The sequence below is a fragment of the Prunus avium genome, chromosome 8, assembly GCF_965620075.1.
Source record: "Prunus avium chromosome 8, drPruAviu1.hap1.1, whole genome shotgun sequence".
NCBI lineage: Eukaryota > Viridiplantae > Streptophyta > Magnoliopsida > Rosales > Rosaceae > Prunus > Prunus avium.
In genome coordinates, this window is record NC_142291.1 from 24655284 (window position 1) to 24671499 (window position 16216).

Genomic DNA, 16216 nt, shown 5'->3' on the forward strand with positions numbered 1-16216 from the left:
TGCATGTTAGCTATCTTGGTTTGAATTAAGAGTAGACACCATGCTTTAATTCGAATTGAACTATGGATAGGAAGAGTATGTATGGACATTCGACAACAGGGATTAGATACATACTTGGTTGTTTAAAATGTTCTTCTATGCTTAATGGGTTCCTAATGCTTAATTTTAGGTTAGACAACAAATGATCAAATTAGGGAATTAGGAACACAAGGTTTTGACCAAACACCATGGCTTAATCATACTTTAGCTAGAATCAATCCGTTAATCTAATTGAACTTGGGAACTTATTTGCTTGAGTTATTTCCTTTTTTCTTGTTTTATTTATTTTCTTTTTTCATTTCTGTTTTGTGTAGGGGAAACAAATTGGATCATTCAATCACCAATCCTCGTGGGATCGACCTCGCACTTACATATGCTATACTACCAAACGGCTCGTGCACTTGCGAGTATCACAAGTTGAGGATGCAGCTGAATCCATTTTGGTGCAGCTGAATCGAAGCAACAGTCATCTAAGTTATTGTTTGATCTCATTATTCATCGATTTGATTGAGCACTCGAAAGTCATTCATTATTATGCAATTTAATTACATGACATTTAAGAAATGATATTAAGGCCCTCTTTGGATCGTTTGTGCTTTTCAAGCTAACCTTATGCATGCTTAAGCATGATTTTCCATTGTTAACCATTCTGAGCCTACATGTAAACCTTTTCTTTCATTTAACCAAGGCTTATTTATGTACATGCCCCATGTGCTTTCAAAGTTGTCTCAAATTACCACATGTGCTTTGAAACGTCTCAAAATACTCCTTACACTTTTAAAAATTGTCTTACGTTACCCGTTCCGTCAGTATTAAGAGACGTTCCGTTACGTGGTGTGGGCCCCACTTCTTTTAAATTGCTTAACAATGGAGAATAGGGGTTATTCAGTTTTAGAAAATGGGAAATTGGGAGAAGAGGGTAGGGTTTATGAAAATCTGTCTAGGATTTTTGGTGCACTATTCTACTCCACTAAGGTGCTGCCCTCCTTATCACTGCCATTTGAGCTTATGCACAGTAGGGTTTGGCATATTCAAAACCCTAAGGATTCCATTTTTCCAGTGCTCCATCAATGGCGGGTTGAAGGGGAAGACGTGAAGCAGCCCGAGCTCCAAGGTTTCATCAAGCGGCTCCGAGGGTATCGTCGCTACGGCCATGCTCTGCAGATTTCAGAGTGGATGAGTGATGAACTGAATAACCCTAGCCCTCTTCTTAATCCTAGCCCTCTTCGCCCAATTTCCCCTTTTTTGAAACTGAATAACCCTTAATCTCCATTGTTAAGCGATTTAAAAGACGTGGGGCCCACACCACATAATAGAACTTCTCTTAATACTGACGAAACGGGTAACGAGTTCATAAACATGCGGCACGCCCAATTCCGAGTTGTAACGAAGGATGAAACATCTAGAAACGAAAAGGATGTAATGATAATTTAAAATTTGCTACAGTACCCCCGGCTTTTGGGCCACCACTGCCACGGTTGGCCCCCAAATCCGGCGGGACTGGGATCAAAACGTCAAGCTCGACTTCCTCTTCATATCCCATGCCTTCGGCACGGCCCGAAAACTTGGGCCGGGCTGGGATAAAAAAATAGGTCCAATGGACCAGGCCGGCCCATGGCCTGACGTGGGCCAGGCTTGGCCCAAGCCCGGCCCACTTAACTTTTTTTTTTCTTCTCAAAAAGTCAAAATGCAATAATTTAACATCTAATGTCATTGTTTATATGTTTTTTTTAATCATAAACATATATTTGATGTCTTTCATTTTAGGGAAATTACTTGGGTCCTTAATTAATTAAACATATCAACTACAAATTAATTAAACAACATTGGACTTGATATTTAATCAATACATATGACATATATGCTTCTCTTATAATCAAAGCAAGATATTTCTTCACATATAAAATAATAAGTTGTTTAAAGATGAAAAGTTGAAGTGGACTTTGTGGAGTTGGACACTTTTTGTCCTCCGCCCCTTCATATTGTTTTGATGTTTGATTGATTAATGTTTTCAAATAGTTCATCATTTCTTGCCTCTAATTATATTTTTAATGTTTATAATTTGAATTTTCTAGTGGAAAAAAAAATCAAGTGGAAAAAAATTCAAATTAAATGGGTTGGTTCTTGGGCTCGAGTATGGCACGAGCATGAGCACGGGCACATCACGAGCTCAGCCCAGCCCGTTTTAATGTGGACATGGGCTTTGAGCTGGGCCGGAATCAATGATTTTATTAAATGGGCCGGCACGGTACGGCCCAATAAGTTTAATGGGTCGGCCCGGCATGGCACGAAAATGTTAAAAGCACGAGTTTAAATAAGATGGGCCAGCCCGACACGGCCCGTTTGACACCTCTACCTCCAGTAGGCTGCAGAAGCCTGGGATTGCAAATTCATGAGTTAAATACAGACACTCAATACATTAATAACAAGGTGAAAGACAATCTTACAAACTACGGCTCTAACACACATAGAACACATACCTTCAAACATTTAAATGCTTTGACAAATGATGTATTTGGTATATGGGTTCCACGACACAAGTCTACCAAAAGACCACATCTATATACAGTTAGGGCTCGTTTGGTACACCGTATTAGACTTTGGATAGGAATAAATAGTCCATGTCAGGTGTTTGGTGTCAACTTGTATTATTTAATTACCTGACTATTTTATACGGGTTGGGCTTTTAATACTCTCCTTACCTGACTAACTAATACAACCCACACACTCCGGTTTAGATAATACACGCTTAATTATACGGCTAGAGAAAAAGAACACGCGTTCTACGAGAAAAATCTTCTTCTCCCTAGGGTTTTTCTCTGCTATCTTCTCCACAGGTTATTTTCTTCACTCTTCTTCAGGTATTCATCTCTCACCTCTCTCTCTCTCTTTTTCATACTCTCTCCAATATGTTTATTCTCTCTTCTTTATATATTTCATCTTTTATTAAATTTTTGTGGAAATTAGGTTATGAATTATTTCTTTGTCCATGTTTTGCTTTTTGTTTGATGTTTTCCACTTTTTCACTCTGTTGAGAACTAGAAACAAAGATAACAATTGAAAAGAATATTATATTATATATATAGAGAGAATTTGTTTTGTTTTGTTTGCTGTCTTCGATTTTTTTTTTCTTTTCATTATTTATGCGTACTGTTTATGTTTTTCATTGGCTAATATGAATTAACCAGCGTATCCTATATCAAACTTCTCTTCCTCATATTATTTCGAATCCTATGCGAGCTTTCGGGTAATATGACATAAATATGAAATTATTTACATGCCCTGTTTCCATCAAGTTCTCACATCCAAAACTGAAAGGCCTGTGGCAGCTAGGAGAATAACAAAAGGAGGCCCACCACCTCTACTTTTCGCACCATCAGCCTTTGCCATACTTTTTATTAATTACCTGTGTTATTACAGATTGTTAGGAAAAAGATTTCATAAAGAATGTTAGGAAAAATTATGAACAGATTGTTGATTCTAGTTAGGTTTATGCAAGCGGGATGTTATTTTGTAGCTATGTTGCACCGATACGGATACGGGTACGGCGATACGATACGATACGATACGCCAATACGGCAAATTTCCAAAAAATAGGATACGGGTACGGCACCGATACGGCGATTAAAATAATATATATTTAAAAATAATAATATAGCATATGAAGTTTGATATAAAAAAAACAATTAATACATATACAAAACAATTCATAGGCAGCTGTTTCCAAAATATTTTAAAGAATATATTATATACCCAACCCATATAATATAGCATATACGTACCTATTATCTAATTAACAACAATTCCAACTTCACAAACTAACCACACAACAATTTTTAAAATTATATACCCAAACCCAACTAACAAAACAGCAAAGCAGCTTATTAAAAGAAAACAGAAAGAAAACCTTGAGCTGCTGCGTAAGAAACCCCAAATGAATATGAGATGGCGACGGCTATGGGTGCGACGGCCAGGTGCGACGGCTGTTGTGCCTCAAAAGAGGTTTCTTTTAAAAGTTATAAACTCGCAAGCGCACGAATCGAATATAGCATAAGCGTGTAAGAGCGAGATCGTACCCAAGGGATTGCGTGTAAAGATAGAAAACCAATTATACCCAAGTTAATTTCATTGCCAACCTAGTTGATTTAAATGGTGATTTGTTTGTTCATAAAAAAAAATTAAATAAAGCATAAAACAAATATGGAAATGACAATAAACTGAAATTAAGATTTACATTTATAAGAAAAATAACTGAGGTATTAGAATCCACACCATTATTCCATAAGATTCTAATTATTTATCTTTCTATTCCCATGGAGTAGCAATCTAGAAATCAATCTACTGCTTTCTCAAGATTTATCAATTAAGCTTGTAATTTATATCATAAGTAAATTTTCCTTCCCTTCATAAGTACAAATTCTAAGCATAAAATGTAAACAGAATTATTTAACTACAAAGGATCAAAGTTTCCTAAGCATCCTATGTGAAAAAGTTCATTTGAATAACAAAATATCAAAGAAATTTGTAAATTAGAAATAAAAACCAAGGATGAATTAATAGATTAATCCAAACTCTTAACTACCACAAATACATGTTATATGTCACAATACATGATAGAAGTGGTGAAAAGAAGATTAATCTATTAATCATGTGAAGTGAAAATTATAATCATTGAATACCACAATATTTGAGAATTGATAATAAAAACTAGAACTTTATTTAATAATGGTGTTTCATCCAACCTTAGTTAAGTAATTTAAATAGACATAATTAATATTTAAAACAAAACAAAGAAACTAAAATACATAATTTACATGAGAACTAGGAAAGGAAGAACAAGTTTAAAAGAGTTATTAGCTCTTGGTTCTTTCCTTTCCATCATTGTTCTCTCTCTTCCTCACTCTTTCTCTCTTTGCCTTGCCGTGTGTTTCTCCTGAATTTCTCTATCCACTCTCTCTTGAGTTGCTGCCTATTTATAGAAGCATGAAGTCCCTTTCATTCCAGCTGTATGTGCAATCTGTCCCTCATGAACCTGTCTTGGTGTGTGACAGCCTGTGGATTGAGTTTTTATCCAATTGCTCCAAGTTTTGGATATGTGTTAGTCGACATCTTAATGAACAAATTTCATGAAGGATATTTATTCATTTGAGCATGGGAGAATTCGGTTTTCAGGCCTGCAAATGGACTGTACAGCATGAGCTGTAAAAGGCAAAGTCATCAAATCCAACTCGAGTTCTTCTCTCTTTTTGCAACACATTGCCTATTTCTCCTCCTTCTCATGCCATTGGTGGAAGACAATTAATATCTACAAACAACCACTCATTAAATACAAAAACAAAGATTGGAAATCACCAATACAAATACTCTAATAGATTTACATAATACAAAAGAAAATACTAACAAATATAAATTTAAGGATAAAACTTGTATTAATTTTGTGCTCATCAACGGCCATGGGTGCGACTTCTCTTCCTTCTTCCTTCTTCCTCTTTCCTTCTTCCTCCGTCTTCTGTTTTGTTTGCTGTTTGAATGAGACCCAAAAAAACCTAGCCTCTCGACATAGGCAGAGTGTTTGAACTTCTAAGTTTTAATTTTACCCCAAATATTTAATAACCTTCAAAATCACCCCCAAATTTTCCAATTATTTTCACTTTTACCCCCTGACGTATCGAAAACGTATCGCGACCGTATCGTGACCGTATCGATGAAGTATCGGAGCCGTATCGCAAAGTCAACAGGTCAGAAAAGTCCACGATACGCCACGTGGCGTATCGGATACGTATCGGAGCCGTATCGGAGCCGTATCGTATCGGGGGCGTATCGGATACGCGCATACCCCAAAAATCCGGCGTATCGGTGCATCGGAGTTTTGTAGTCTTCTGTCATGTAAGTGGAATAGGAACAGACATTAAGTTGTAGTTGAATTCATATAATTTATTTATATTTTCTTGTAGTAGACTCTTTGGATGTGTTTGTAATAGACTATTTGTTTTGATAAGTAGAAGTTATTTTATTTGTTCTTCCAACTTTTTTTTCTTAATTATATATATGCAAATTATATTGTCTATATTGGCTATAGGAATGGAGAGTGGACAGTCTAGTTAATCAAAAGGAAGTAGAAGGGTGTGGAAAGCACATGAGGAAGAAGCATTATTGACCATACTTGAGGATGTAGTCAACCGTGGTTTACGATGTGATAATGGTTCCTTTAAATCTGGAACAATGACCCAAATTGAAAAATCATTGGCTGAGAAATTTCCCAATACTGATTTAAGGGTAGTCCCACATATTGAGTCCAAGATGAGATTTTGGAAAAAATTGTATGGGATAATATTTGACATGATTAACAAAAGCGGTTTTGCTTGGAATGATTCTTTGAAATGCATTGAGGTTGATAGTGATGAAGCAAGGAACACTTATGTGCAGGTTAGTACATCTGTTAAGTAATTTGTAATTCTTATATTTGTTATACTTATAGTTTTATTTATATTTTTTTTTCATTTTGATGCAGCATAATAAGGATGTTGATGGTTGGAGGGGGGAAACAATGTCTAATATATGATAGGTTGAAGAATATATTTGGGAAGGACCGAGCAACTGGTAGAGGGTCTGCAACTCCCACTGAAATGATGAATGAGCCTGTGCATAACATTGATGTCAATGATGATGATGAGGAAGTTGAAGTTGAACAAGATCATTCTGCCTCTTTGCCAAGATCAAATCAACAAAACTCAGCTGGCTCAAGCAGTCGAAACCGCAAACGAAATGCAGATACTGATATTCAAAAGGAAATGGCTAAAGCATTTGGTGAGATGATTTCTGAGTCTGTTGACCAATTGAAAACTATAACAAATAGTTTGGTGAAAGGATCAGAACCAAGACCTGACATTGCTGCTGAATTGGCAAAGATGGACTTGTCTATTAATGACCAAATTAAGGCACTGCGGCTAATTTTGGAGAAAGCAAGTGATGAGAGAACATTCCTGACATTGGATGGTGCTATGAGAAAAGCATGTGTTCTTCTCTTACTTGGGCAAGGGAGCTGTGATTAACTCTTTGATGTAGTTTAGTTTATGAACAATTTTTCCTTTTGCTATTGTTTTATGAGATATTACAATTATGATAATGGGTTGTATGAAAAAAAAATCTTGGCAAAAAAATTGAAAAACAAATCTTGTCATATGAATCTTACGAAAAAAAAAAATCGTGTCATTTCAATTTCAATTTCTACTTAAATTATCAAAGAATTTTTTGAAAAAATAGTCTGATCTGATGTTATCCGGAACAGCACCAAACACCGTATAACTTAGTCAGACTATTTATCCGGAACAGCACCAAACGCCTTATAATATTATGGATAAATAGTCAGTACTCTCCGGAACAGATTAATACTATCCGACATAAATTAGTCAGTACAGTCCCACTGGAAGACCATTGATGATTTCAACCTAAGCAAAAATAAATCTTAAATTAATTTTGAATGCATGTATGAGAAGTAGTTTTAAAAAGAAAATCATTCTATTGGTTAGAAACTAAACTAAGCACCTTTCCTTACCTTGAATTTATTATCACAAAACATCTCAAGGGCTTGTTCCCTTGATACCTCAATGCGTTTAATAGGTTGTTTCCCCTGGGGAAATATATTACAACTAACCAGTCAAGGATTCATAACAAGTAATGAAAGAGCACAGTTTCCTCCATACCACAAGTTTACATGAATTCTATTACAAGAAAACAAACAATACCTTAACAGCCTTCTCTGTCCATGATTCGATTTGCTTAAAGTGTTCATCATTCAAGCCAAAATCTCCATAAAATGCATCATAGTAGAAACCCTGCAATTGAATTCAATAATTCCATAAGGGAACCAAATGAGAAACAACAAAAACACATAGCAAAAACCATGAAATATATTTTAGAAGACCATAAAAAGAAAAAATCTTCTCAAAACTGGGACCACAAAACTTGAACGATCCTAGTAGTTGAATTGCACGCGAAGAAAACCACATACGCAAACAAAAATTCTAGGCAACATATTGGTCAACCAAAGAAGGAGACAAAATATTCAGAAAATATATAAAATATTACATTTAAATTAACAACTAGCTAGTACGATTATTTAAAAACCTATTTGCTAGTGGCACACATATCAATCTTTCCGAACATTTTTAAAGCTTTTTTTTTACTCCCCCAAACAAAACAATCTTTCCGAACATTTTTCGAAGAGAAACGACTCATGCACATGACTCAAAAGTTTTAAAAATAAAAGCTCAATTTTAGACATCATTCACAAAGCGGCAAAGTTCGAAACATAACATACTCAAAGTGTAGTAGTGTGATAGCCAAATTCAACAACTTCCCAAATCTTAGTTTTCGCACAATTTCAAAAATCATACAAAGCACAAATTCAACTTCAAATCTCACCAAAGTTGTCCTCTCACAAATGAATCACTCAGAAGAGGGCTACAATGCATCACTCAGTAATAAACACGTGATTAGAGTTAAACCATAAACTACTTAACTCGAAATAGAAAGATGAAGAACTTGCATTAATATGATCTCAAGAAGGATGTCAAACACTTAAAAATAGGAAAATGAATGCAATTCAACCACATGACATTTAGGGTCAATTTAGGTCTTTTACATAGGTTGTAATAGGGGCAAGGGTGTAAGGTGAGTAAGAAATGAAAGGTATGGATAATAAAAGTCCAAGGAACTCACAATATATAAGCATAAAACAATTGTTTTCAAGACTTCGAGTCATCACGATTAGGCTTTTTTATTTCATTTTTTATTTATAATAAATATTACATGATCAAAACTCCTTATACCTTCATTTACATTTACTCATTTATTTGATTTGAACAAACACCAATTTATTTTGAGGCCAATAGAGAACCCAAAAACGAAATTTCAATCAACCACCACTTAGTCACAACTTTTCTCTTTTCTTTCACCAAATGTGTGAATATTTCCTTTTCGAAACGTGACATCCCTTCCTAAACTTTGACAGGACCCGACCCAAAGTCAATCCGAGTCGCATTCCTCACAAGACTCAGGGGACACTTAGTCAACCTGAGCCGCATTCCTCTCAGAACTCGGGGGACATGTAGTTAGCCTGAGAACGCACATCCTCACATAACTCAGGGAACATGTAGTCAGCCTGAGAACGCACATCCTCGCACCATGTGGTTCAGGTGTCCCCAAAATTCGATTAATAAACCATTCCCAACTATGCACAACTAAACACAATATAATATCCTTGGAAAGTAAAAGCGGTTACATAGTAATTCATAAACATTAAATCATCCAATAACACTCAACCATATACTTTAATAATAATCAAAATAATAAATAAATAAATAAATAAATATAATAATAATAAATAATAACACCTAGAGATTCCATTACTTCCAATAATGCATAATCTTCGAATATCAAAAATAACAGGAATACCATAAAATACTATAATATAGTCTCAAAATCCAACCATAATCAAAATAATTTGCATAACAGTCAAGCCTCGTTTATAGGATCGTTCTTGCTCTTCTCGAAGGATGAAACTACCTCGGAAGACTTTCGGTCAACCAAGTGGTAAAACTTCCCAAATCAGGTCAACTGGGCCCGTGGGGCCCATGACCTCCGATTTCCAATCTGAAAGTTCCTATAGGTTCAACAAGCTATAATAAACATGTCCTGTCAATTTGATTCGAATCGTACGGTCGGATCGCTCGCGATCGCACGTCCGGATGGTTATCGTTTATCATAAACTTAAATTATTGAATTGGAGCATCCGGGACTCCGATTCACAATCCACGAATTCTTACACGATCATAGAGATGCCTAGATCAACATATTTTGAATTGGAATAGATCCATTGGTCCGACCATATCGAACCCGGATAACACCCAATATGTGATATCTGATCGATGGTCAAATGATAACCAATATCAAATCCGAGCATACCGTCGTGCTCGGGACGACATGGAGATTAATCTAGAACCCAAGGATCCACCACAAATTGTCCCACGCACTGCCACAACGCGTGGGTATCGGAAAATCTCCAAACAACGGGTCAAGACCTATACCTACATGATCAGAACAATGAATGAAGCAATTTTTGTTTGGACCATAGCCAAAAAGTGACCGAAAATAGCCGGAATTATGAGCCCAAAAAGGCCAAAACTTTAAGCGATAAATTTAGTTTCAAAATGTAGAAATTAATCCTAAACAATCCAACCATCAGCTAGAACACATTGAGAGGATGAAAAAGCATACTTAGTTCGAAGAAATTAGTGGCCGGAATAGCCGAAACGAGCGATGGAAATTTTGGGTAAAAATCGATTGGGTTTTTTGATATTTCGGAGATAGGAGGCGACGGTTAGGGCGACGAAGGGGTGGGATATGAAGAGGAAGTCGAGCTTGACGTTTTGATCCCAGTCCCCCCGGATTTGGTGGCCGGTCGTGGCAGTGGTGGCCCAAAAGCCGGGGGTACTGTAGCAAATTTTAAATTACCATTACATCCTTTTCGTTTCTAGACGTTTCCTCCTTCGTTACAACTCGGAATTGGGCGTGCCGCATGTTTATGAACTCGTTACCCGTTTCGTCAGTATTAAGAGAAGTTCTATTACGTGGTGTGGGCCCCACGTCTTTTAAATCGCTTAACAATGGAGATTAAGGGTTATTCAGTTTCAAAAAAAGGGGAAATTGGACGAAGAGGGCTAGGGTTATTCAGTTCAGCACTCATCCACTCTGAAATCTGCAGAGCATGGCCGTAGCGACGATACCCTCGGAGCCGCTTGATGAAATCTTGGAGCTCGGGCTGCTTCACGTCTCCCCGTTCAACCCGCCATTGATGGATCACTGGCAGAATGGAATCCTTAGGGTTTTGAATATGCCAAACCCTGCTGTGCATAAGCTCAAATGGCAGTGATAAGGAGGGCAGCACCTTAGTGGAGTAGAATAGTGCACCAAAAATCCTAGACAGATTTTCATAAACCCTACCCTCTTCTCCCAATTTCCCCTTCTCACCCAATTTCACCTTTTTGAAACTGAATAACCCTTATTCTCCATTGTTAAGCAATTTAAAAGAAGTGGGGCCCACACCACGTAACGGAACGTCTCTTAATACTGACGGACCGGGTAACGTAAGACAGTTTTTAAAAGTGTACGGAGTATTTTGAGACGTTTCAAAGCACATGTGGTAATTTGAGACAACTTTGAAAGTACATGGGGCATGTACATAAATAAGCCTTGGTTAAATGAAAGAAAAGGTTTACATGTAGGCTCAGAATGGTTAACAATGGAAAATCATGCTTAAGCATGCATAAGGTTAGCATGAAAAGCACAAACGATCCAAAGAGGGCCTTAATATCATTTCTTAAATGTCATGTAATTAAATTGCATAAGAATGAATGACTTTCGAGTGGTCAATCAAATCAATGAATAATGAGATCAAACAACAACTTAGATGACAAGAAAATAAGAGTGTGTATAACACTCATGAATTAAAGTGCAAGGCTCAAAAGCTCGCTTTAAATGGTTATATAAGTCTACTTTATGCTTGATACAATTCTTTGGATCATGCAAATCCTTTAATTGGAAAATTATGAAACAAATGGCAAGTTTAAAGAAGGTTTCAAATATATCATGCTAGAACAATGCCAAATTATTTTTTTAAGAATAAAATAAAATGAAATCCAATTTTCATTTAAGTTATGCAAACATTTATCTCAATCTCATCATATGTATTCGGAAAGTGACTAAAAAAAAAAAAAACAACAAGACTGAAATAAAAAGAAAATGAAAAAATAATGATGAAAAAAATAAAGAAAAATCAAAATTACTTGTTAAATTCTAATACCCTCAAACCTAGAAATGAACATTGTCCTCAATGTTTAAAAATTAGCCACAAGTAGTGTCATAACAACAAATGAAAGGTATTATAGCAAATAAAAATCACAAAATATAATAATTAAAATACAAAAATAAAGTAAAATAAAAATTACAAAACAAACACACAAAAATGAAACAGTAACCCCTAATCACACAGGCTTCCGCAAACTGAAACCCAAAAAACTTTGAAGCCGAAAGCTCACAATTTCGAAACCCAAACCACGGTGAAACCCGACCCATAATGAATTCCGAAGCCCACATGTTTTTATTTTTAAATTTTGTAATTTTTTTATTTAAAATGAAACTTGAATTGGATTCTAAAACGTGGGTTCTGATGTCATCTCCTGGTAAGTCACGGGCAACCAAGTAGGAGCGAAGTGTCGACTAGGAGCGAAATGTCGACATAGAGTGGCGCCGTAGATCTACAAGCAAAAATTACGGGCCGTGATGACTTTGCTGAACGCGCTCGTTCAGAAAGGGCACGACGCGACAAATTAGTTGGGGACAGTTGTAAAGCTAGAAGGCTGTGGAGCTCGAGGAACGCGGGAAAATCAGAAAATGCGTAGATGCTGCAATGACTAGGGTTTGTCATAATTGACATCTATAAAAGGGAAAGATATGGGGAAAATACAAAATCAGAAACACATAAAAGAGAAAAGAAAGAAGAAAAGATAGAAAGAAATCAAGTGGCGTCTTCCTTCCCATTTCGTTGGATCTCAACCTAGCTCAACCGACTCAGACATGACAGTAAACGACTCAATACTCCTAGACAACGATGTTGCCACTGGAGTTGTGAGAAATTTAGTGACTCCCAAAGATATACATGTGTTGGGGACAAGGGATGAAAACCGAGTCGTTAGCGATGCCATGGCATTGAGTGTGCAGAGTATGACATGTGTTGCAAGTGTGGGTTATCGCCTAATTGCGAAATCCAATGAGGTTGAGGTGCTTAAGGCTCAGTTGGCGGCGGAGCGGAGTTTGGTTGAGGAATGTCAGGGTGTTATAATTGGTCGAAGTAACAAGCTCACACCCTTTTTACATTTGTTAAAGCAAACACGTTTGCCCCTTCTGAATGCATTGCTTGTCACAATCTTATAAACCCACCACACTTTGGTGGCTAATTTTCATTATATTGATGACCTGTCAATATCATATAAATTGGAGTTAAGTACGTGGACTACTTACACTACCATCAAACACGTTTGACCCTTCTGAATGCATTGCTTGTCACAATCTTATAAACCCACCACACTTTGGTGGCCAATTTTCATTATATTGATGACCTGTCAATATCATATAAATTGGAGTTAAGTACGTGGACTACTTACACTACCATCCTTTAGGTTTCAAGTGTTTTTCGTGTGTTTACACTAATATTCTTTGAGGTTTCAAATTGTTTTCATAAAAAATTCTCCAATTAATTTTCCAAATTAAAATTATGTAATGTCATAAAAATAATTTAAGCAAATAACAAAGTTAATCTCGAAAATTAGATTGCACATGTATCTAATCATTGAGGTTGACTTTGTCATTTGTGTAGTTTCTTATATGACATTAATAATGTTTAGATGAAAAATTAACGAAATAATTTTTGTAAAAACAATTTGAAAACTTAGGGACCGGACCAAAAACCTTAAGGCATGTAAGAGAGAGAGAGAGAGAGAGAGAGAGAGATTAAACTATATCCAGCTCCAGTTAAATCTTACATTTGACCCCGGAATTAAAAGCGGCCCACCTTGCATTTTTTATCAAGGTTTGGTGTTCCAATTTGCCCCTAGCATCATCTCAAGTAATATATAAATTAAAATAAGAATAAACTCATTTAAAATATTTAAATTTAAAAAATAATAAATTAACATATTTATAAATCATAGCAACCCATAAATCAATATGTTCTTGTTATGAAGGGGATAGAGTATGGTGGTAGGTCGGGAAGCGAGCGAAGGTTTAGGGTATAGTTTAGGACTTGAAAAAAAATTTCGAAGATTGAATACAAGTTTTAAATACTTAAAACTATTTTTGGATGATCAAAATAATTGTTCCAGTTATATAAATTATCAGAACTGATTTTTTGAAATAAGAAACTATTTTTATTTGGAGATTAAATCCTTATTTTAAAGTCAAAAAATTAATTTAAAACAATTAAATATAATTAAATAAAAAATTAAACTTCATCAGAAAATTGCAAAATTAATTAAAAAAATATTAACTATTTTCGAAATAATTAAAATAATATGTTATAACTACTTAATTAAACTAAAACAATAATAAAAACTAATTCACTAAATTTAATTAAGCATACTATAATTTAAAACTAAATTAAACTAATTCAAACAAGAAACTAAACTATATAAGCACTATATAATTTAATTGAGTGGTTGTGACTCTCTCCTCATGCTGGAAGTACTTTTTGCAGAACCTACTTGCCAAATCCTCCCATGAACGAACAGACCCTGGTGCTAGTGTCGTATACCATGTATAAGCACGATCGGTAAGGCTTTTCGAGAACTCGCGGAGCCGAAGATTATGGTTGCCAGCATGCGGTCCCAAGGCATCAAGGAAGCGGTTGACATGCTCCTTTGGGCTTCCTTTCCTCCCATCAAAGAGGACAAAGGTTGGTGTTTCATAGCCCTTAGGATATGGCTGCTGGAGCAAGCTTGATGGGTACGGTGGCTGAGGAATATACTTCCAGTCCTCTTGGCTCATACTCAGCTCATTTTCCAACATAGCGATGACATCTTCTTGAGTGACAAAAGATGGTCCCTTTTGTTCAGACCCCTTTCCAGCAGCAGCAGACTCTTCTTGTGAGTGTCTCTCGTTTTCTTCACTTGGCTTAGAGACCGAATTTTTTAGCTCCTTGATCGTGTCTGCCATCTCCTTCTGAGTTTCTCCCATGGCATGGATGGCAGCGATAAGGTCTGAAAGGGTGAAAGCTCCCTCACTTGCACGTCCTTCTTCTCTAGAGGAGGCATTTTGCCTTGATTCCGAATCACCATGATCTGGCCCCTCTTGAGAGGTCATGTTGTTGCTTCTAGTCTTCTTCTTTGGAGGCATTGGATAAGATATTGGCTTAATCCCCAGTAGAGTCGCCAATTTATGTAGGGGCTTTTTCCTTCCGGCGGCAAGTAGGCTGATGAAGTTGTCCTCCTTTGTTTGAGTTCGAAATTAAGCCCCAAAATACCTCGAAAGGGCAGCAAAGCCTTAGGAAGTATTCTGGTTATCTTCTCCAATAAAGCAACAGCAATTTTACAGATAATTTCTTTACATTCACAGATAAATTTCTAGGCTTGGCATGAGGGGCATGTGGCATGAGAGCAAAGTTATCATGGGTTTAGCACTTTGGAAGAGAGAAAGTTTGTGGGTTCCTATGGAGGTCAGGGATTCTAATAGGAGAGAGGAGAGGTTCTAAGGAGGAGAGTTTTGGGTGGTTTTTGTAACTTTCGGCAGCTCGACAGTGTCTCTGTCAGAGCTGTAGCAATTTTGCCAAAGCGTGGGAGATGGGGGAAATGGGCTTGCAAAGCACGGAAATTTTCTGGGTTTACAAGAGAGAAAGCTTGCTCTCTGAAGCTTGTGGGTTGGTTGTGTTGGGTAGGGGAGACCCTATTTATAGTTGCTGAGGTTTGTTCTTCTCCAAGAAACCCTAATAGTTTCTTCCCAACTTAGCTAGGTTTTCTTCTTTTTTTCTTCTCCTCCTTCTTGACTTACCTCATGGTGGCAAAGTCACCTCTGCCAAATCCACAAAATCAGAGATCTTGGGTGCTCCAGGCCTCTTCCAGCGGTGGCCTCAGAGGGGAGCTTCCCCTTTTCACCCATCTTCTTTCCCCCCTTTCTTCCTCTTTCCATGGCCAAGCCTGATGAAGGAAAGAGAGTGGGTGTACCCGTTGGTTTGAGGGATAGCATCTTCCCTTGCGTGCCAAAATCCCTTGGTTTATTGACTTATCGCACTTGGAACTTGCTCCCACAGCTACTTCTCATGTGCATCTTTGGCTTCTTCGAGGTTTTCTGCTTCAGCCGAATACTGAGGATTCTGACTTCCTCTTATCCAAATAGTTTGGGCCTTTTAATATATATAAAACCAAGTCATTTAATAAGTGGGCTAAATCCATCCAATATTTAGGGCTTTATGGGCTAAAGTAATGGGTTATTTGGGTTGGGCTACCCTAGTTGACTTAATGGGCTATTTTGGCTGAAGCAATGGTCCATCTCCTTCCTTGTGCTTACCCATGTTTGGGCCTAAGAAAATGGGCTTGAGTCCCGAGACCCCCAAGCGCCCCGAGACTTC